Source organism: Talpa occidentalis, unplaced genomic scaffold (assembly GCF_014898055.3).
Source record: "Talpa occidentalis isolate TD23 unplaced genomic scaffold, MPIMG_talOcc4v2.1 talOcc4.2, whole genome shotgun sequence".
NCBI lineage: Eukaryota > Metazoa > Chordata > Mammalia > Eulipotyphla > Talpidae > Talpa > Talpa occidentalis.
The window spans coordinates 9,784,880-9,808,400 of record NW_023602073.1 but is presented as its reverse complement, the minus strand read 5'-3'; the positions used below and the strand labels follow the sequence as shown (position 1 = coordinate 9,808,400).

Here is a 23,521-nt window from a genome sequence, read left to right as displayed (position 1 = left end):
CATCAGAATTATTTCAAGGGAGTAATCCATTTGGTTTCTCTTTTACCATACAGATGGGAACATTTGCTATTTATATAGTGTCTCTAACAATTCGTTATAGAAAGGGGATTGACAATCCAAAAATGATAATGGAGAAAAAAATTTCATTTGGATCGTTGTTGGATTAATTCTAGCAGAAGCCTCTGATAATAAAATTATGTGAACCACTTTAACCAGGGATTTGCTCTTCCGGTGCATGTTTAGGACAGTGTGACCTTTCACTCCCTTTTGATGAGCACCCTCTGGTGGTAAATTGTTAATATACATGTCTCCATCTTGCTCCAAGGTTCTTTGTGGACAGCAAGTGTTTTGTCTTGAGGATCTGATATTCCTGAAGAGACGTGTTCCGTGTGTCTACACTTCCTTAGTCTCTTGTGTTTTTCAAGCATCAGGGTAAATATGTTGTTTTATTTCTAGACTTTATTTTAGGCTGTGTATTTTTAGGCCAACTGGTGTTGCTGTGACCAATTTGAGTTATAATTTTCTTTTTATTTTGTGGAGGAAAATTGGGGAATGAGAAAGACACTTTAAATAGAATTAAAAAAGCTTTAAATTTTAAATTCGAAATTCACTCTTTACCCAAACAAATGTGCATTTTCATGTTAAAATCATAATGTACGTTAAGGCTGAGAAGTAGTAGAATGTTTTAGAATTGTAAATTCATCTAATTTCAAAGCTGTCTTAAGGGAGGGATAAAATGGCAAGGAAGATGATGACTGAGTAAGCAATTAGAGCTTTTTCCTCCTGCACATGGATGCTTGATCACATGTTTGCTGGAAAATTATACTAGATAATATATATAGACCCCTAATTTCTAATCCCCATTTTACTCTCCTATATAATGCCTGCCATTTAATTAAAAAAAATTCTTCAAACAATTTTTATTGAAGTAACATTGCATTATAACCTTACATAAATTACAGGTGTGCATCATTATAAATTAACATGATTCTATCCTTCATCATACAATTGACCCCTTTTACTCAATTTACCCACCTTCTCCCCTTCTTTTTTGGTAACCACTGATTTGATTTTTATATCCAAAAGTTTGTTTATATTTTATTTAGTTCATTTGATTTCTTTACATACTACATATGAGTAAAATCTACATTTTTCTTTCTCCATCTGACTTATTATTTCACTAAGAATAATACCCTTTAGGCCTATCCATATTGCAGCAAATGGCAGAATTTCATCAGTTTTTATAGCTGAGTAGTGTTCCAGTGTGTGTGTGTGTGTGTGTGTGTGTGTGTGTGTGTGTGTGTGTACACCTTCTTTATCCATTCATCTGTTGATAGACACTTAGGTTATTTACAGTTCTAGGCTATTGTACATTATGCCACAATGAACTTGGGAATGCATATATATGTATATATATTCAAAATAGTGTTGTATTTTTTTGGTAAACCCTTAGATGTGGGATAACTGAATCTTATGAATTCTATTTTTATTTTTTTTGAGGAATCTCCTTACTGCTTTCTATCATGGCTAATGATTACCATTTTAATTTCACTAAATCAAGGGATTATATCTTACGTTATTCAAAAGGCCTTAGGTCTTCGGTGTCAGAGCTAAATTTGAATCCAAACTCTGACACTTACCAATATGACTTTGGGCATATATCTTAATCTCCTTTGTTACAAGGGACTCCAGTCCTACTTTGTGAGTTCATGTCATTCAAAGGGGATTCCCCCCTTGAGTATTAAGGCCTCATTCAGCAACTTTCCCTTGGAAGACATTTCCCCACTGACTGCTGATTTATTTGGGATGTCAAGAAACATACAGCTGAAATACTGAACAGATAGGGTATCATTAATTGGAAATTATTTGAAGTATACACCAAATTTTCCTTAATTTACTTCCTATTTTCTTTCTGTTTGAAAGCTGTCTCAATAAGAGTATAAATTTGGAATTGGTTTGTCTTTCCGATGCACTTAAGCTTTTAAAAATACCATTATTTGGTAACTGCTAATAACATTGTTTGCCTTAGAACCAGTTTAGTTTGGTACTGCCACAGGCATGTTAGTCCTTTTGGCTAATATTTGCCTGGTGCAGGTCTGTAATACCGTATCTACAATTCTGGAAACAAAATAATTTGTTTGGCAGGAAAACCTGATCTATGCTAATATGAGGTTATTTGACTTAGTGCGAATATTTATATATTTCTTTTAGAAATAATACTGTGTTTGACTATGAGATGCTGCCTCAAGCCCCACTGGGGGGTGTTAGGTAATATATAATATCTGCCCTGTATTAATTTCATAAATTAAAATTAAAAGGAATTTGGAAACACATTTGGCTTTAGAGTTTGGGTTAAAGACGTGTGTATAGTTATATGTACATATAAATATGCACATATATTTACATATATACAATTTTTGTTCTTATGTTTTAAATGTGCATCTTTAATTAGTATTTAATTGGAGTTGTCTTAATCTAATACAACAATATGTCTTTTAAGTGGAAGGTTTAGTCTCTTTCCATCTGTTTCTGATGAGTTTCGATTTCTTCTGCTCTTTCTTTTTCTTTTTTTTTTTTTCTTTCTAATTGCCCCAAATTTATACTTTCCTCCTTTCTAGTATTCAGTTGGCTTAATTGGTCTTTCTCTTTTTTCCAAGTTTTGCTCAATTATACCCTTTTTATTCTCTTACTGGTTATTTCTGAATTTTTTTAAGGATTTATTTTATTAATGCATACAAGAACTGAGGTGTAGGCCAGAGGTATGGGGGTGAGAAAGGCCAGAGGTTTGGGGGTGAGAGAATTCACCAGAGACAGAGTGGGGAGCAGAACAAATGATCTACTGAAATATACTGCTGAGGGGAGCAGCTGGTGAGATAGGAGAGGTCTGCTGCACCGTGAGGGGTTAGCTCTCTGGCTGGGGATCTAACTTGATAGCTTGATAATACTGAAACTTTAACCCCTGTGCCACCAGGAAGGCCCCTACTTTTGAAATACTTTAATGCACAATTAATTTACTCAGCAGTGTATTTCAGTAGATCCGCCTGTTCTGGTCCCCACTCTGTCTCTGGTGAATCCTCTCACCCCTCACACCTCTTCTATACCCCAGTTCTTCTAAAAATAAATAAAATCTTTTTAAAAAGGGGATCCCTGGTGACACAAGAGGTTAAGCGCAGTGCTTAACCTGAAGCTGTGCTCAGCCTCTGCAGGCCAGGGAGCTACCCACATGGCACAGCAGACCTCTCCTGTCTCGCCGCGCTCCCCTCAGCAGTGTATTTCAGTCAGTCTGCCTGTTCTGTTTCCACTCTGTCTCTCGTGAATCCTTTTACTCTCCACACCTCTTCTGTACCCTATTTCTTCTGCATGAAAAAATAAAATCTTTAAAAAAAAAAGGAAAATTACAAAGACCAAAGTAGAAAAATCACAAGGACTGCTTGTGCTCAAAATTCCATTCTGCTCACTCTCATCAGTTTACACACAATTACCCAGTTTTTGTTTTATCTTTTTACTTGTTTTAGTAGCCATAAAAATTAGACATTATTTTATTTTTTATTTTTTTTAAAGATTTATTTATTTATTTATACAAGCACTGGGTACAGTCAGAAGCGCTGAGGGTGAGAGAATTCACCAGAGCCAGAGCGGGAACAGAACAGGCAGACAGACCAAAATACACTGCTGAGGGGAGCAGCGGGCGGCAGGAGAGGTCTGTGCGCCATGTGGGACCCTCGCTGGCAGCCGGGGATCGAACCGGTGCTTCAGAGGCTGCGGGCAGCTTGCAGCCCAGCGCTCAACCGCTGCTCCACCAGGGGAGGCCCTAGAAATTATTTTTAAATGAAAATGTTCATTCAGGTTCATGCCCGATTTACTAATTTTTTCCCCCAATTATTTATAACATACAATTCCCTGAGATTTAGACTGATGATATCTATTGAGAAGTACATTTATGGACACATGGAAAATAAATTGAATTGGAAACTCTGGACAGTTACTTAATAATTTTTTTAAAAAATATAAGTTTATTGTTTTAATATAAATTAGAAGTTTTAAAATCCTCTCCCGTTAGTGCTTCGAATTGTCCTGTGGTCTTTTTTTTAAAAATTTATTTATGCATATAAGAGCTGGGTGTGTAGGCCAGAGGTGTGGGGGTGAGAGGGATTCACTAGAGACAGAGTGGGGAGCAGAACAGGCAAATCTACTGAAATCCAGTGCAGAGGGGAGCAGTGGGCGAGACAGGAGAGGTCTGCTGTGCCATGAGGGTCACCTCCCTGGCCGGGGATCAAACTCGTGCTGCAGAGGGTGTGGATAGCTTCATAGTGCTGAGACTTGACCCCTTGCGCCACACTGGGAAGCTCTGTCCTGGTCTTAAACCAATAACCCAAATAATCTAAAATCATCACAGATACTAATTATGCAAAATTTCTCCTGTGTCAGTACTGTCAATATTGTGGACACAAAAATTATAGTAGAAGATGACTATAACAAGAAGCGCCTATATTTTCATGAACAGCACATTATATTACAGTAACACGGTTCATAGTCCACCCTCAAGTGTGAGTCTCCCATCAGTTCACTTTGTGATGGGTCATTAAGAATATCTTCAAATCCAGCCATCTCGTCATGCCCCCTCAAAATATCCAGTGAAATGTGCAAGCCTGGAGGAAATGGAAGATGCCGAACCTGCTTCATTGCCTTGAATTCCATTTGTGATTTTAGTGGAGCAAATAGACCTTGGATGTTTCTCAGTGTGGAGAAATTCATCTTGTTGTGGAATTCATCTTGAGCTGGAATTCTTTTTTCCTGATAATTCAAGAAGATGACTGGGCAAAAGTGCATTTTTTTTTTCACACAAGAAAAAAGGAAGAGAATGAATTTCAAAAGATCCACTTGCTGAAAGTTTAGTAACTGGAACACTGTTCTGAGCTGAGATCCAACTTCTCCAGCATTTGTCTTCAACTCGTTCTGTGAACAGTCTCCAACATAATTTTTGAAGGCCTAATATTGGCCTAGTGTTCAAGCAGTGAGCAAAATAAAGTCCCGACCTCCAAGGACTTAACTTTCAGTTTATATTAGTTACTCCTTCCTACACCTCAGTTCTTCCTCCTGGCATCATTATTCTTTTCCTGTCTGTCTGCTAAGAGCTCATTTATTGGGGTATATTGAGTCTTAATTCTTTTCTGCTTTAACCAACAGTAGCTTTTTTTTTTAATAATAAATTTTATTTTTATATTCCCCCATACAATTGCAAACCCCCCATTCTCACCCCAATCCCTCCCCTCCCGCCCCCAACCCCCCAAAACTGTCTCTGGTTCATAGTTTTTTTGTTGATTTTGATTTTCACTTTCTTATAGTTATTCATTTTCCTGGTCCCTTATTTAAGTTTTCTAGATTCCTGCTATGAGTGAGACCATCCGGTACTTTTCTTTTTCTTTCTGGCTTATTTCGCTGAGCATGATCCCTTCCAGCGCCATCCATGTTGCTGCAAATGGCATGTGTTATCTTTTTTGAATGCTGAGTAATATTCCATGGTGTATATGGACCACATCTTCTTGATCCAGTCATCTATTTTTGGGCATTTGGCTAACAACAGTAGCTTTTTAAAGGTACAACTCACATTTCACACAACTCTCCCATTTCAAGTATATCATTAATACAGCTCTCCCTCACATGGGAGAATCGCATGGGAGAGTGGAATATGAACCGGTTTTATTGAAATGCAGTGTGCTATTCGTGAAAACAGAGGGCCTGCTACTTGTTTATAGTTGTTGTCTTACTATAATTTTGCCTGCAATATTGAAAGACACATGAGAATTTTGCCTAATTAGTATCTCTGATGATTTTAAAAATTTTGGGTCATTGGCTTAAGGCCTCATTAAATGGATTTTAGTATACTGACAGACATGTTTAGCTATCACCAAACTGCTCATCATCAAATTTAGGGCATTTTCATAATCTCACAAAAACCTATCTACCTGTTTGCAGTCACTCCCTAGTCAGTGGTTTGAATAGTGTCTCCTTAAAGTTCATTTCTTCCTGGAATCTCAGAATACAATCCTGTTTGGAAATAAATTTTTTTGACATGTATCAATAGTTGAGTTGAGGTCATGTGATTACTGTGACTCTAAATCCAGTCATTAGTAACTTTATAAGAAGAGGAGTCTATACACAGAGTTATGGCCAGAGAAGAAAGTCTTGTGAAGATGAAGACAGAGCTTAGGAAGATGCAGTTCTAAATAGGAAATACAAAGCCTGGTTGGGAACTACCGCAACTAGAAAGAGGAAAGGGGCCTCCCCGGTGGCGCAGCGGTTGAGCGCTGGGTTGCGAAGCTGCCCGCGGCCTCTGCGGCGCCAGTTCGATCCCCGGCTGCTCCCCGGCCAATGGAGGAGGGTCCCACATGGCGCGCAGACCTCTCCTGCCGCCCGCTGCTCCCCTCAGCAGTGTACTTCGGTCCCTCTGCCTGCTCTGCTCCCCGCTCTGGCTCTGGTGAATTCTCTCACCCTCCCGCGCTTCTGACTGTACCCAGTGCTTGTATAAACAAAACAAACAAACAAAACAAACTAAGTAAATAAATAAATAAAATAAAAAACAACAACCAAAAAAACCCAACAAAAAAAATTAAAAAAAAAAAAAAGAAAGAGGAAAGGAAGCGTTCTTTCCTGGAGCCTTCAGAGAAAGCAGGGCCCAGGTGATGCTTTAGATTTCTGAGGTCAGGTCTCCAGAACTGGGAGAGAATACATTTCTGTGGTTTGAAGCCACCCAAGTTGATGGTAATTTGCTGTGGCAGTCTTAGAGAAAATGAATACACTGCCCATGCTCCTATCCCCCCATCTCTGCAACCACTAATATATTTTCTGTTTCTCTGGTTTTGACTATTCTGGACATTTTTTTAAAGATTTATTTTATTTATTTATGCACATAACAGCTGGTGTATAAGTCAGAGGTGCTGGGGTTGAGAGGAGTGTGGAGCAGAACAGGCAGGTCCACTGAAATACACTGCTAAGAGGAGCAGTGGGCGAGACAGGAGAGGTCTGCTGTGCCATCTGGGTCAGCTCCCTGGTTGGGGATCGAACTCATGCCTCAGTGGCTGGTGATAGCTTGATAGTGCTGAGACTTTAACCCCTGTGCTACCAGGGGGGCCCCATTCTGGACATTTCTTAGAAATGATATCCAACAGGATATCACATTTTATATCTGGCTTTTTTATGTTAGCATGATTATTTCTTTTTTTTTTTTTTGGATTAAGTAACATAACTTATTTTTTTATTTTTTTATTATTTATAATGATTTTGTTGTTTAATTAATTTATTTTTAAAATAATAAATTTTATTTTTATATTTCCCATACAATTGCAACCCCCTCATTCTGACCCCAATCCCTCCCCTCCCGTCACCCACCCCCAAAAAGTGTCTCTGGTTCATAGTTTTTTGTTGATTTTGATTTTCACTTTCTTATAGTTATTCATTTTCCTGGTCCCTTATTTAAGTTTTCTAGATTCCTGCTATGAGTGAGACCATCCGGTATTTTCTTTTTCTTTCTGGCTTATTTCGCTGAGCATGATCCCTTCCAGCGCCATCCATGTTGCTGCAAATGGCATGTGTTTATCTTTTTTGATTGCTGAGTAATATTCCATGGTATATATGTACCACATCTTCTTGATCCAGTCATCTGTTTTTGGGCATTTGGGCTGTTTCCAAAGCTTAGCTATTGTAAATAGTGCTGCTATAAACATAGGGGTGCAGGTGCTCTTTGGAATTGATGTTTCTGTGTCCTTTGGGTAAATACCTAGGAGTGGAACTGCTGGATCCTATGGAAGCTCTATGTTTAGTAGGTCCAGAAATCTCCACACAGCTCTCCATAGTGGTTGGACCAGTTTGTACTCCCACCAACAGTGCAGAAGAGTTCCTTTTTCTCCACACCCTCGCCAACATTTGTTGTTGCTAGTTTTTTAATATGTGCCATTCTCACTGGTGTAAGATGGTATCTCATGGTAGTTTTGATTTGCATTTCCCTGATGACAAGTGATGTTGAACATTTTTTCCTATGCCTGTTGGCCATTTGCATTTCCTCTTCAGAGAAGTTTCTTTTTAGCTCTTCTGCCCATTTTTTGACTGGATTATTTTCTTTGTTGTTGTTGAGTCTCATCAGCTCTTTGCAGATTTTTGTGATCAGTCCTTTATCATTAGTGTTGGGTGCAAAAATGTTCTCCCAGTTGGTGGGGTTTCTCTTTGTTTTTGTTATTGTCTCTTTTGCTGTGCAGAAGCTCTTTAATTTGATGTAGTCCCAGCTGTTGATCTTTGCCTTCACTATCACTGCTTTGGGTGATGTGTCTGTAAAGATGTCTTTGATGTGCATATCACGTAGTGTTTCGCCTATATTTCCTTCTATGTATTTTATGGTTTCAGGTCTTATGTCTAGTTCTTTAATCCATTTTGAGTTGATTTTTGTGTATGGTGTGAGGTAGTGGTCAAGCTTCATTCTTTTGCATGTAGCGACCCAGTTTTCCCAACACCATTTATTGAACAAACTTTCTTTGCCCCAATGCATAGTCTTTGCTCCTTTGTCAAAGATTAGTTGACCATAAATCTGTGGGTTTATTTCTGGATTTTCTATTCAATTCCATTGGTCTGTATGTCTGTTCTTGTTCCAATACCATAGGATGATATTTTCAAGGGTCATTTATGTTGTAGCATATATCAATACCTGCTTCCACTTTATAGCTAAATAATATTCTGTTCCAAGGCTGTAACAATGTTTTGTTTATCCGTTCATTAGTTGACATTTAAGTTGTTTCTATCTTTCGGCTCTTAGAAGAATGCTGGTGTAAACATTTGTGTATATGTTTTTGTGTGGTCATATATGTTCATTTCTCCTGTGTAGATAGCTAGGAGTAGAAGTGCTGGGTCATATGGTAACATCTGTGTTTGATCACTTGAGGAAGGACCAGATTATTTTCAACGTGGTTGCTTTACCTTACATTCCCACTAGAATTTGTATGAGGGTTATAATTTCTGCATTTTCTTTCTTTTTTTTTTTTAAAGATTTATTTATTTATTTATACAAGCACTGGGTACAGTCAGAAGTACTGGAGGGTGAGAGAATTCACCAGAGCCAGAGAGGGGAGAAGAATAGGCAGGCCGACGAAATACACTGCGAGGGGAGCAGTGGGCACAGCAGGAGAGGTCTGTCACTCCATGTGGGACCCTCACTGGCTGCCAGGGATCGAACCAGTGCTGCAAAAGATGCGGGCAGCTTTGCAGCCCAGCGCTCAACCGCTGCGCCACCAGGGGAGGCCCAATTTCTGCATTTTCAATAACTCATGTCATTATCTGACTTTCTGATTCAAGCTAGCCTAGTGATTGAAAAGTAGTGTTTCATTGTGGCTTTGACTTGCATTTTCTTAATGCCTGTTGTTAAACATCTTTTTATGCGGTTCCTTGGACACATGTCTACTCAGATCCCTCGTCCAACTTTTAAATTGGCTTATTTGCCCTTTAGTTACTGAATTGTAGGTCTTCATATATTCCAGATCTATGTTCCTTATCAGATATGTGATTTGCAAATATTTTCTCCCATACTGTGTTCTTTTTTCAGTTTCTTCGTAGTGTCCTTTGAAACACATAAATTTTAAATTTTTATGAATGTCAATTTATCCTTTTTCCCCTTTGTTGTTCACACTTTTGGAGTTATATCTAAGAATCTACAGTCAAATCCAAGGTCATTAAGAATTACCCCTATGCTGTTGTCTAAGAATCTTAGAGTCTTTTATAGTTTTAAACACTGTATAGTTATTTTACCCTCTGATAATGCAATCTTGTAACTCTGACATCTAAAGCCTTGAGGAACTCCAAATCTTTTGTTTGTTGTACCATGGACTCTTGTTTGTGGGATTTTCTTTTTTTTTTTAAGGATTTATTTATTTATACATATAAGAACTGGAGTACAGGCCAGAGTTGGGGGGGTGGTGTTGAGAGGATTCACCAGAGACAGAGTGGGGAGCAGAACAGCCAGACTTACTGAAATACACTGCTGAGGGGAGCAGCGGGTGAGACAGGAGAGGTCTGCTGCACCATGTGGGTAGCTCCCTGGCTGGGGATCGAACCCATACTGCAGTGGCTGTGGATAGCTTCATAGGTTGCGTCTTAACCCCTTGTGCCACCAGGTAGGCCCTTTGTGGGATTTTCTTCATTAAGTGTTTCATATATTTGATTGTGAACTCATTTGTCAGAACATAATCTATGGGAATCTTTGGAAGCCTGAGATAAACATGTTTCTTCCCACAGCGTTGGTTTAGATTTGACCCTGGGTGCTACCGACAACCTGGGGCCACTTTAATTTAACCTCTTTATTTAGCATCTAGCAATTGCACAAATGTTTTAAACTCAAAACGCTCATCCACATATAGATAAACTTAGTGATATACATTCTCATGGGATATGCCTCCTCCATCCCTTTTCCTCAGTAGATTTCCTTCTTCGGTCAGTTTGCTTTGAGCAAAGAGTGTTTTTTTTTCCTAGCTTCTCTTTTCAGAGAGAGGAAGACCCTTTGAAAGATCTTATATTCAAAAACCTTACAAGCTACCTTTGAGAGACCGTGGTGGAGTATCATGTCCCCTACATGGCTTACAGTTCATCTTCAAAGCTTTACATTTCTGGAATTGGCATTTGTCCCCAGGGAGTCCCAGTTTCTTTATGCACATACTACTGTGGTCTCAGAAACCTCAACATTTTATTTTCTGGAATGAAGAAGTGGGTGCCATGCCATGGGGATTTTTTCCTCTCACTTTTCACAATTTTACATTGGATTTTGTATCATTTATCCAGTATCTGGGTGCTTGTCAGTGAGATGACTTTTTAGACTATCTAGACAGCTCTTTGCTGTAAATAGTTGTTTATAACTATTTATAAATAGTTATTTATAACTATTCTATAACTATATAAACATATAAGTTATCTATGTGTTTAGCTGTTGATGGATGTATAGGATATTTCCCATTTATTTTTCCTTTACACTGTTAGAAGCATTATTGATCTTGTCTCCCACTAACATTGGTAGAATTTTTCTAGGTTATGTGACTTAAGGATGAGATTGCCAGAGTACAGGGATGACATGTTCAGAGTTATGAGAAATTGCTGCTTGGGTTCCAGAACGCTCACAACAGGTTATCAGTACAAGTAATGAATTCCTCTCGTGGGACATTGTTGCTAGCATTAGTGCTATCGAACTAATTTTGTCCTATAGGATGGATAGGAAAAGGCATTTGCCTATTTTTTTTTTCACTTATTTGTCTCTAGCTACTAATAATTGACATCTTTTCATGTCTATCATTTGAAATTTCTTTTTGGGTATTGATAGTTTGTATCCTTTGCTTATTTTACATGCAGTTCTCTCTCTCTCTCTCACCTTAAGCCCATGCAATTGTCTTTTTCCCACTGATTTATTAGAGAGTTTTGCATATCCCTTTTCACTTACATTTCTAACTGAACACATTCACTTATATTTCACTTTGGTGTCTTGCCATTTGTTTAATATACCAGGAGATTAATCAGTCTTTTTCCTTTATGGTTTATGCTGTCAAGATTACTTTATGGCCTCCTTTTTAATCCTAAAATTAAAAATATATTCTCCCTACAACTTTCTTGGATACTTACTGATGTAAAGATATTAAAAATCAGAGATTTGTGATTTCAATCCTCCATCCCTTCCTCAAGTTCATACTAAATAAGGAGAGATCATTTTATTTTAGGAGTGTGGAGAGGTGGAAAGATGCTTCTTAAAGTCAGGTGAGAGGATTCACCAGAGACAGCGGGGAGCAGAACAGGCAGACTGACAAAATACACTGCTGAGGGGAGCAGCGGGCAAGACAGCAGAGGTCTGCGTGCCATGTGGGACCCTCGCTGGCTGGCTGGGATTGAACCGGTGCTGCAGAGACTGCAGACAGCTTCACAGCATGGCGCTCAACCACCTGCGCCACAGGGGAGGCCCTTTTTTTTTTTTTTTTTTTTAATGAACAAAGTAGTATTAGTATTAGTATTCCACTGTGAATATATACTACATCTTCCTTATCTACTTACCTGTCTTTGCACTCTTGGGTTGTTTTCATAACTTGGCTATTGTAAGTTGTGTTGCAATGAACATAGAAGTGAATACATCTCTTTGAATTAGTGATTTTGTATTCTTCAGGTAGGAGTGGAATTGCTGAATCATAGGGTAGACCTATTTTCAGTGTTTTCTAAAATCTCCACACTGCTTTCCATTGGGACGGGGCTACCAGCAGTGCAGGAGGGTACCTATTCTGGAACTTACACTTTAGCCAGATCTGGTCACACATCAGTCTATGGCTCCACTGTGTATTGTAAATGATCACCACAGTAATTAGTATGTTAATAGAATAATTCATATATTTTTTTTCTCCATTAGCCAATCCTTTTGGCCACACATTCACAAAAGAACCCAAATCTGACTGCTTCTTAAGATCTTCAAAACTACTTCCATGTTCTCCTGGATTTTGTGTGACTTCCACCTAATCTCCCTATTCCTGCCTTTGCAACCCCAGGCCAGTCTTTTCGCAAAACCACAGCCAGGTATTTCTGCTAAAATGCCAGTTAGCACCGCTCTCTCTGCTTGGAACTCTCCAGTGGCTTCCATCTCACATGGCGAATCAGCCCACCTTCTTCCATCCATGCCCGTGAGAGCTGGCTTGCTCCTTCCCTTCTTTCAAGCCCCTCACTGTGATCCCAGCTGCACAGATTCCCTAGTGTTTTCTACAACCTTCCAGGCATTCTCCTGCCTCCAGGTCTTTGTGTTTGTGGTTACTTTTGCCTGAACCTTCCTTCCCCATGACCCCTCAATCGCAAGGGCTGGCCACCTCACTACCATGTGTCACATTTTCATTTAGGACCTTCTTTGACCAAAAATAAAATAATCTATAACTATGAATAAATATAAAAAATAGTACACATAGGTCCTCCCCAGTGGTGCAGGTGTTTGAGCACAGTGCTGTGGGCCTGTCCGCAGCCTCTGCAGTGCTGGTTAGATCCCGGGCAGCCCGGGAGATACCCACATGGCGCAGCAGACCTCTCCTGTCTCACCCGCTGATCCCCTCAGCAGTGTGCTTTTGTTGATCTGCCTGTTCTGCTCCCTGCTCTGTCTCTGGTGAATCCTCTCACAATCCTGTGCCTCTGGCCTGTACCTGGTTCTTGTATAAATAAATAAATCTTTTAAAAAATAGTATAGTAAAATAGTATAGCCCCACTCTCCCCCAAAACTATGTTTAGGGAGGTAGAGTAGGTTACACCTTTGTATCTGCCCCAAGGGTTAAGGGTTCAGGCCTCTAGAGATGTACACTTTCACACCCTGCTCACCACCAGCACCCCAATGACCTTCCACCATATTCCATGGGTCCACATTCCTCTTCCTCCACTCCCACCTGCCACCCTCCCCTCTCGTTGGCTCAGTTTTACAGCCAGATGTTAAGAGTTTATTATTGGTTTGGTTTTGACTGACCTTTTGTTATGTTTCTTTCCTTTTTTATATTGATTTATATATACATTTTTTACATTATTGTTCATTTTTGTACAATGTTTGATTTCTCCTCTTAGGTGTAGTCCCTATAAAATTCCCATCACCAAGACACCCATTAACCATCTCCATAGTCTCTTGTGCTCTTTCCACCCCTGTTTTAACCCCTCTCTCCCCCTACCCTGCTGAATGTCTTCGATTTATAGTTTCCTGCTAGTTTTTTCTTTTCTTTGATCCCTTATTTGGTTCCCCTATAATCCTCCTGTAAGTGAAACCATCTGATATTTTTCTTTTTCCTTCTGACTTATTTCACTGAGCATGATCCCTTCTATCTCCATCCATGTTGTTGTGAATGGTATGAGTTATCTTTTTTGATCACTGAGTAATATTCCATTGTGTATATATACCACATCTTATGTAGCCTTGCTCTTTATCCTCCTTAACCATGGAGTTAATTTTTACCACATCGCTTGTCAACATCTGACCTGTTGTGTATATTTCTCCTTTGTGACCACTAGGATATAAGCTCCTTGAGGCTTAGGAACTTTGTCTAGAACAGTACCTAGTACAGGTAACCAATGCCTGTTTTGTTCAGAGTTGTTGTTTTTTTTTTTCTCCCATTCAGGAAAATTCCTTTATTTTGCATCACCGGTCATTCTCTTGGAATTCTATATTTTCAGCTCTGTGAGTGCTGTAGACTTGTGCTTTTCTCTTCTATTTATAAGATAAATAAAACAACTCCCCCCGCCCCAGCAATTATTCCTGGAATCTCTACCTCTTGCTTATTTTAGCTCTCTCTTTCTGAGTCTGAGCTCCTGTGACTCTTAGGCTTGAAATACTTTTGTGTGATGGATAATAGCTAGCTATCGACACTGTTCAGAGTTGTTTTATTCAACGTTGTTTTGGGATATTGATGAAGAAAAAAAAACCAATCTGGGCTACTTGAACAAAACATTAAAAATTTTTTAATTGAGTTAATATTGGTTTACATCATAGCTTCCATCACAGGGCTGTGCAATCCCCCCACTAGGCATTTTTGCCATAGTGCACCCACCACCAAAGATGGTGTCCTCTACTACCATGGCCCCTCATGCTGCCTGCCTGCCTGCCTTCTCTGTTCTGCTTTCTGCCTTTTTCCCTTCCCCCCGCCAGTTGCCTCCATTCAATAGTCAAGTTTCAGTGGTTAGCAAAACAACAATTTTAAAAGCTGTACTGCTATTATACAGCTTTTCATTTAAAAATTTCCAAGAACCTATTAATGAGGACTTACTGTACTTTCAAGTACTTCCTTTTTTGTGTGTATATTTAGAGACAGTGCTGTCTACTAGAATATAAATGGCGGGATCCAAGACCTGCTTATCTATTAATCAGCTGTACTGTAGGCAAAATATTTAGTCATACTGTGGCTCACATATGGTGGAGATTCAATTCTTAAAAAACAAAACTCCAAGGAGGAAGAAAGGAGCCAATTTTTAACCCCAGCTGTCACAATCAGAGACTATTAATCAGACAGGGACAGACTTGTAGGAAAAGTTGCCAGCATGCATTCTACCTTTCCATTATCCCTTGTCTCCTCAAAAACAAGGATTAAAGCTCTTCATTATAAAAAGGAGAAAGAACCCAAATTTGGGAGCACTTCCTGAGCTTCTGCATGTCCTTAGATTTGTATAGTGGCAACTAGAGTGAAGATGGCTAGCAAGATAGAGGGATAAATGCCAATACATGTGCCTGAGAAGCGGAACTTTGAGAAGCATTGGTATAATGTTAGCCTCTCCTCTGTAGCACATGGGCCAGATGCAGATGGCATGGTGTGGGAGGACACCAGGCCGCATGCCCTGTGGTCTCTGTGGTCTCTGTTCCGTTCCACTTAAGCTTTCTTCTCTATTAATAGAGACTGTGGACATTCTCTGCCCAACACAAAACTGTATGTCAGCAATTGTTGCAATCATATCCTTAAAGATTTGCCATCAGAGGTATGTTTTTTCAGCCTTCTTTCAGTTGGAAAGATCTTGCTCGGGCTGGATTGTTATAGCCACCTCTTGGACTATCACTGTTGTTGGGGGTGGCAGGGGGAACCCCCTGCTGACCTGGCCTGGATTATGTTACTTTTTTTTGGGCTGGAGTGAGCAGATTCTGTGCCAGGTGGTGGCTTAGCATGGACATGCCCATGGACACATTTTGGTGCGTTGGACAGCCTTCAGGGTGGGTCCAAGACAGTCACACTCTGTCGTTCCTGGTGTCCCACTGAGGAAGAGGGATGGGACAGTACTGTAAGAGCCCCGCCAGGAGGGTGTGTTGTGTAGTGGTTGGAAGACCAACTAGATTCAAATGCCTACTTCCCTAATTACGAGCCAAGTAACCTTTCTATGTATCAATCTCCTGGTTTATAAACTAAAAATAATAATGCTGACTCCATGGGGTCTTTAATAGGATTAAATGAGTTATTTTCTGTAAAGGCTTTTGGACAAACTTGGTATGTGAAGCTTAGTTATCACTATTAGCAACACGTATGTCTTGAGAATAAAGCCATAAATATGATCACCTACTCAATAAAGATCTCTGAGGCCTCTGGAGCTGCCCCCCACCCCAGAGTGAGCTGCTCAATTTATGATGCTAAGTAGTTTATTTCTCAAATTCAGGGTTCCTATAAGGCTCCAGAGATAAAGCCTCCCTTGAAAGCTCACAATGGTCAAAGCTGAATGATCTTAGTTTTCTTGACCCTGTCGTGTCCGGAATCCTGAGCAGCCCCCCTCCACGTGGTTTCTCCTGCCCTCAGTGACTTCACCTCAGTTCACTTGATCAGATGATCAGACATTTTCTCACAGCAATATCTTCTCATTCCTCATAGGGCATTTCTAAGACCTGGATTTACTTTTCTGTCAGCTTTTTATTTATTAAATTTTATTTATTTTTTTGTAGAAGAATTGTGGTGCAGGCCAGATGTGTGGGGTAGTGAGAGGATTCACCGGAGGCATAGTGGGGAGCAGAACAGGCAGATCTACTGAAATACACTGCTGAGAAGAGCAGTAGGCGAGGCAGGAGAGGTCTCTTGTGCCATGTGGGTTAGTTCCCTGGCTGGGGATAGAACTCAGGCTGTCAAGGTGATAGCACTGAGACTCAACCCCTAGGCCATCAGGAAGGCCCTTCCTCACCTTTTTAAATACTTTAGAAATACTGTTTTGATGTACCATCGGTTTCTAATACAAGTTTCAGGAGTACAATTTCATACCTCAGTTAAGTATATATACACACTGCACTCACCACCAACGTGCTAGCACCACTCACCACTATCCATCGGAACCCCTACTCTTTCGTCCTAACCCTTCCTCCTTCCCTCTGACAAACACTTTGTTGTGAGAGTCTAAGATTTATTTTTATCTTGTTTATGTTCCACATATGAATGAAATCACACAGTTATTTGCCTTTCAATTTCTGGCTTATTTCACTTAGCATAATTACCTTGAGGTCCAACCATGTTGTCAAAAATGGCAAAATTTCATCTGTTTTAAATGACTGAGTGATGTTCCATTGCTTATATATACCATCGCTTTATCTAGCCATCCGTCGATGAATTCTTAGGTATTTCCATATCTTGGCTACTATATATATATATATATTTTTTTTTTTTTCTCTTTGCTTCATTACCCAAATCACTATCTTGCCCCAACTCATTTCAGCAAATGCTGCTAGTGGTTCTATTATATGCCAATTATTGTGCTTGATATCACTCACTCTACTTCCTTTATCTGCTTTTAATTCTATGTTTCCTTGATAGAGGGAATGACACCTTTTGTATTCTTGAAATAAAATTATCCTAGTTGTTGAAAATACATTAACAGGTAAATCTTCATATATCTTCTATTCGCTCACCATCTCTTGTCTTTTTGAGACTAGTCTTTATACCAAATTTTTGTATCCCTGCGCCTTTGCATGTGCCACAACTTTTCTCCAGAATGCTTCTGCTCTCTCTTTCCTTCTTGCCTTCTTCATATGATACCTAGTCTTCAAGATTCAGCTTAAGCATGAATCTTGGAAGCATTTCCCAACACCATCTCCCCTAGTGGATCAATTGCCCTCCAAATATTAGTCTGTAGCCAAGTATAACTCCATAATACTATCTACCAGATGAACCTGCTGCTTTCCTTGAGTCTTTCCCTGCTGTTAAGCTATTAGCTGTCTGAGAACAAGGACTCTTTTTTTTACATTCAATGTCATTTTTCAATCTTATCGCCTAGTACCACCCAGCTAGATGTTCCATGAGTGTTTGTTGAGTGATGAATTAAGGTACAACTTTTTGTCTTATATTGATAGACTCTCTTCCAATCTTTCCTGCTATCATCAAAATATTGAAAGAAGTGCTTATTTCAGGGACTCCCTGGTGGCCTCATGGTTAAGTCTCAGCACTATTAGCCAGGGAGCTAACCCACATATGCCACAGCAGACCTCTCCTGTCTCACCAGCTGCTCCCCTCAGCAGTATATTTCAGCCTCTTCTGCTCCCCACTCTGTCTCTGGTGAATCCTCTGACACCCTGCCCCTCTGATCTACACCCCATTTCTTCTATGCCAAAAAAAAAAGAAAAAAGAAAAAGATTCTTTTCAAAAAAGAAGTGCTCTTTTCAGAAAGTATCATTATTTTCTATCTGGTGAATTATAGCACACCAATTTCAAAGGCAAAGGAAAAACTTTAAGTATTCTCTGAGGAAAATTGTTAAATAACGCTACTTGTTGGTTGCTAAGAACTGGTAGCCAAGACCATGGGTGAGGTAGCTAGGAGGGGGCAGCTCAAGTCACAAAGGCTCTTTGTCCAAGAAGCTGATTTATAAACAGCCATGATGGTTGAATAAATGGGAGCTGTGGCCAAACCAAGGAATAATCCTCAGAGTGGGAAGGTGACTGGCTTGCCTTGGTGGATACAGTCACGTCCCCCACTCAGATAAGAATTGTTCTGAGTAGAATCACCATAAATGCCAAATGTCAGAAGATAGAATTGTCTCCTGCTAGAAGATAATGAAGTTATGATTTAGTTAATTATGACTTTACTGCCATAAGAATTTAGAATGAACATGTCAGCATGCCTGGTCTATATTTTATTTTTCAATTTTTTAATATTTATTTTTGTATTTTAAAAAATTTATTTTTAGATTTATTATATATTTTTCTTTTTTTTTTTTTTAAAGATTTATTTATTTATTAATACAAACACTGGGTACAGTCAGAAGCGCGGGAGGGTGAGAGAATTCACCAGAGTCAGAGCAGAGAACAGAACAGGCAGACTGACGAAGTACACTGCTGAGGGGAGCAGCGGGCATGGCAGGAGAGGTCTGCGCGCCATGTGGGACTCTCACCCCGTGGCTGGGGATCGAACCGGTGCTGCAGAGGCTGCGGGCAGCTTTGCAACCCTACACTCAACCACTGCGCCACTGGGGAGGCCCCTAATATTTATTTTTATATTTATTTTATATTTATTTTTATTTTTCAATTGTATTTCTAGTACCACCTCTTCCGACCCCATTTTCACCACCTGGACAGGACAGTTGAGAGGACATAGTGGGGCCAGTGTGAGAAGGCCCCATAGTAGAGAGAATGGTTTCCAGAGGAGGGAGCTTTTGCCATGTCCCTTATGGATCCCAAACAGAAACATGCTTCTCCCTTCTAGCCATGTGTCTAGTTTCGAGCAGCTGTATTAAAACCTCAGCCACCAAGACTAAAATGCATCTCGCCGTCCTCAACAGTCTGCCTGAGCCCTAGGAGGCTGGTCCTGGGGACCAGTGCTTGTTGTAGGTGGTGAGGGATTAATCTTTGGTCCTAATTTGGGATTGTTGGGCTGGGATGGTGGATGAAGGCTGGAAAACAAGTGAGTGGGCACAAATGGTAGCATTGATTGAATGCCTTACACTTTTGAGGTTTAGTTCTGTATAAGCAATATTCATTGGGCACTCAAGGTGGGGAAGTATCAGGTGCTAGAGATAGGGTCGTCTGCAAGGTGCATGCTTTAAAAGAGGTATTAAATTCTATCATCTTACTGGGTTTTGGCCATGCAAATTAGATTGGTAAAACAATATGCTGAAGAGATAATGGATTCACACATTACCCCTAAGCAACCCTCATAGCATTTGTGCTCAAGTAAATACAAGGAGGTACAGACAGGTGTTATGATAAGGGCTTGTAGCATGCTACAACCCATGACAGAGGTGAGGGTATGGCACAACCTGCTAATCAGAGAAAACTCTCCAGTCCTTCTGTAGAGACTCATACTGCTTATGTGAAATGGAAATGTCAAGGATCTGCCCTACACAACAGAAAATCTATAACTCAGATGTCCCTTCTTTTCTTAGCTTCTCCAAGGAACTAATGTGCTGGGAGAGCAGACAGAGCCACGGTGGTGAAACCATTATGGCTGGCAGGGTTTGGGTGAGGAATGTCATTGGCATGCGCGTTTCTCTCATGACAACCATGACTGTGGTCCAGCAAAGGGCACCAGGAACAAATGCCAACTGGTGAGCAGGGTAATTAGCAGCCAAGAGAGTCTGCATAAAGCAGAGAAGGAACAGGGCACCTCAGCACAGGAAGTGCAGTGGGAACAAAACTTGGACCTGTGGAAGGATTTACTTAGAGCACACACGCTCCTACAAGGAGGAGAGAAACAAAAGGAGGAACTTCTGCAGACTTTGAATTGGGCTGTGGACTTTAGTCACTAGAAAGGAATTATCCTTATAGGGTTGGGTCTCCTCTGGAAAGTCAGTGAGTGAATTTCTATTCTCTTCAAGACACTGTTTTACGATAATACTTTTTGCATGAACCAAACCAGTAAGTTGATGGAATTTAATGTCTATTTTAAAACATGAATGCATAAAGCTCCAATAATATGGTGAGGAAGCTGAGAAAAATAAAATATATCCTACCCTGTTTTTATGAAGACTTTTAGAAACATCTGTCTGTGGTTATTGGAGTTTTATGATGCTGCTGGTTTCTAAGATTGCTGTTGGAACAGGAGGCCAGGCGAGACCCTGTGATGGCAAGTTTCCCTTGCAACTAAACCCTTTAAACAGCCTTAGAGACAGACTATAAAACTGGATTCTGTGCTGTGTCAGAATGCATTTAAGAAGACTTCGGTGTCCATTTGGTATTTTGTGATTTCTAGAGTACAAGGCAAGAGGGCAGAAGATAGTTCCTCTAGTAATAACCAGCAAACATTTGAGATCTACTGAGCCTTTTTTTAAGAACTAAAGATGTTTAAATATTTTGATAGTGCTCTAAAATAAACCACAGGGGCCTCCCTGGTGGCGCAGGCAGTTGAGCGCAGTGCTGTGAAGCTGTCAGCAGCCTCTGCAGTGCTGGTTCGATCCCCGCCAGCCTCGGAGCAACCCACATGGCGTGCAGACCTCGCCTGTCTCGCCCGCTGCTCCCCTCAGCAGTATATTTTGTCAGTTTGCCTGTTCTGTTCCCGCTCTGTCTCTGGTGAATCCTCTCACCCTCCCGTGCATCTGGACTGTACCCCGGCTCTTGTATAAATAAAATAAATCTTAAAAAGAAATAAGCATTTAAAAAAAAAAACAAATCACAATCCAGGAAAATTCATTAATTTGCTTAATGCCCAAACTTCCCAGTGTATACCCATAAAAATGCCTAGAATGTCTTGAAATTTAAATAAAATGAGCAGTTGTCACTGTAGTTACTTATTCAAGCCATAATCCAACCTGACACCTTCATTTTTCTTTACACTTAACATGATAGCCCCTCTTCCGGTATTGAGAATTATTGTCATTAGGTTAAAAATTGCTCTAGGATGTAGAGCGTAACAATTTCTTTGACAGATTGAAAAATTGATATGTATCATGGAAGCACTCCTTTACCACTGGCAAATTCAAATCATTCTGTCATAAAAGCAATAAATAACCAATCTTGGATTGAAACACCTGGCATATTTGCTCCACCTCAACGTTTTCAAGGCCCAGGCAAGAGTGAAATAGAGGCTCACATGTCTTAGTTCTAGAAGTCATGAACAAGCTACCAACTTGCTAAACAAAGTAAGTCCTATCCTCCTTTTGTCGATGAATATAATTTCATGATTAGAGGACAGGGTCAAATGGAGAATTCTTGGGCCATTTACCGGCCATCCTTCTTCTCTTGTCATCATTTACTCCATCTGCTAGGGCTCTTGGTGCACCCCAGCCTTGCATATGCAAGCACCATTAATTTCCACCACCTCCCCAATAACTGTCCCCGGCTACCTGCTAGGATACGAGTGGATATTTGAACTGTTCTGTGTGCCCATGGGCTAGACCCAAATTTGAGACTAGAAGGATCAGGGTCATTTGGGATGGAAATTCCAGGTCCTAGGTACCTGAAGTGTGATCTAAAAGAGAGGTCTTGAACTCCAGGTTGTTATGTCCCTTTGGCCACAAAGGGAGGGCATAGTGACAGAAGAATCAGAGTGAGCTCTCTAAATCATGGAACCCAGGGTGAGACCCTTATCTTGCACAAATCAAAGGGTGAGTACCAGGTAACTTCCCCATACTTGACAAAGGACTCTAGCCACCCTGCTCTTTTTTAAGTATTGTGTTCTCCCAGTGTATCCTGTCTTCTTCCATGGAATAATTTGCTTTTATGGGCGTCTGGACAAACACTGGGATATGTTATTATTCACAGGAAAATAGTCCAGGAAAAGGCAAAGTGGCATCCAGAAGGTTTGGTTGGCAGAGATGAGCTTGCAGCCAACCTCTTCTTTCTTAGGATCCTTCTTCAAACATGGTGAACTTTCTGTAACAAGCAAATGTGTTAGCTCTTTTTGTTGGCTGGACCCCCATCCCAGTGTTGCCTGTACATTCTCTTCTGCCATGTTTCCCTTTTCAAAGGACAGCAGCAGGGCTGGTTATATTCGATCTTCTCTCTCTGATAGTGATCTCACTCTTGCCCATGACTGACATCAAAGACTTCTTTGTGGGTCAAGGCCTGACCTGGATCTTTTGAAACCTGGTAAGTGCCTTTCACCCACAAAAAGTCAATTCATCTTCCTCTGCTTTCCTCGTGTGGAGTGACTCATCTGGGGGCGAAGTGTGGCCAGCCACACCTGAAAAATGTGTCTCTGGATCCAAAGTCTTACTTGTTCTCTACCTTGAATTTGATTTTACTATTTCCACCAATGGAATTAGAAAGACGAGAATAAAGCTATTTGTTGCTATTTCCTCCTTTCATGTTGGTAACTAAAAAATGAGAACTTTTTTTTTTGCTTCTGATGGGGAACATCTCCCTGGCACTTACACTGTGCTCCTTAACTCATTTCCTGCCAGGGTAATTTCCGGTTCAACCTGTTTTTTTTAAGTTATGAATCATATCAGTGACTCAAAGTCAATTTTGGGAGAGCAAAAAAAAAGCTAAGCTGACTGTTAGAAAGAATGAAACCTAGTAGGGAATATAAATTCTTATTCTTGGAACTTTTGGCAAACACCCACTAAAGTATTATTCATTCATTTACTCAGCAAAAATATGTTGAAGCAAAAATATCTCAATGGATGGTGTCAAATAGAAAGGTAATTAACTATTCTCCCAAAAATGTATAGTTTTTTTTTTTTTAAAGTTGAATTCTTATTTTTCTTGTGAGGGAAACAAAACTCAGAACTAGTAGTTATTATAAAATTTTCAGCTACGTTACTATTAAAGAGAAAGAAATTATGGGATTCTTTAGCCCAGACCTACTCAGATATGTATTTTTATGTTAAACATTTATTTTCTAAGTCACAGAACTGGCAGAGAACGCAGAGGTTTTACAGATGACTTTTCAGTGTGATTTATGAGAAAAGGGCGGCCAGAAAGGATGATTGGCTTTATCAGGGTTGCACTGGGGTCAGTCAGCTTGTGGCAAAATCAGGCCTGGACTCTGGACCTTCCATCTTTCCATGGAATGTTCCTCTCCAGGAACAATCACGGCAGTTGCTTTTTACTCGGTATGAGAGCAAGACACTTTCTCTTATGCCATATTTCTTAGTACCCACACACCTTTGCAAGAT

At 40.1% G+C, this 23,521-nt stretch overlaps 1 protein-coding gene across 3 annotated transcripts in view; it reads left to right on the top strand.

Moving 5' to 3' along the window:
* The window catches only part of MBOAT1 (membrane bound O-acyltransferase domain containing 1), a 257,849-nt gene that overhangs the window by 92,173 nt on the left and 142,155 nt on the right, over positions 1–23,521 (top strand). Inside the window, exon 1 of one of the 3 annotated variants that reach the window (XM_054698338.1) lies at positions 387–432. The exons of the other annotated variants lie outside the window; for them this stretch is intronic. The gene's annotated coding sequence lies outside the window, so the exon portion shown is untranslated. Of the gene's footprint in view, positions 1–386; positions 433–23,521 lie in introns of those variants that run through there. 3 annotated transcript variants of the gene reach the window in all.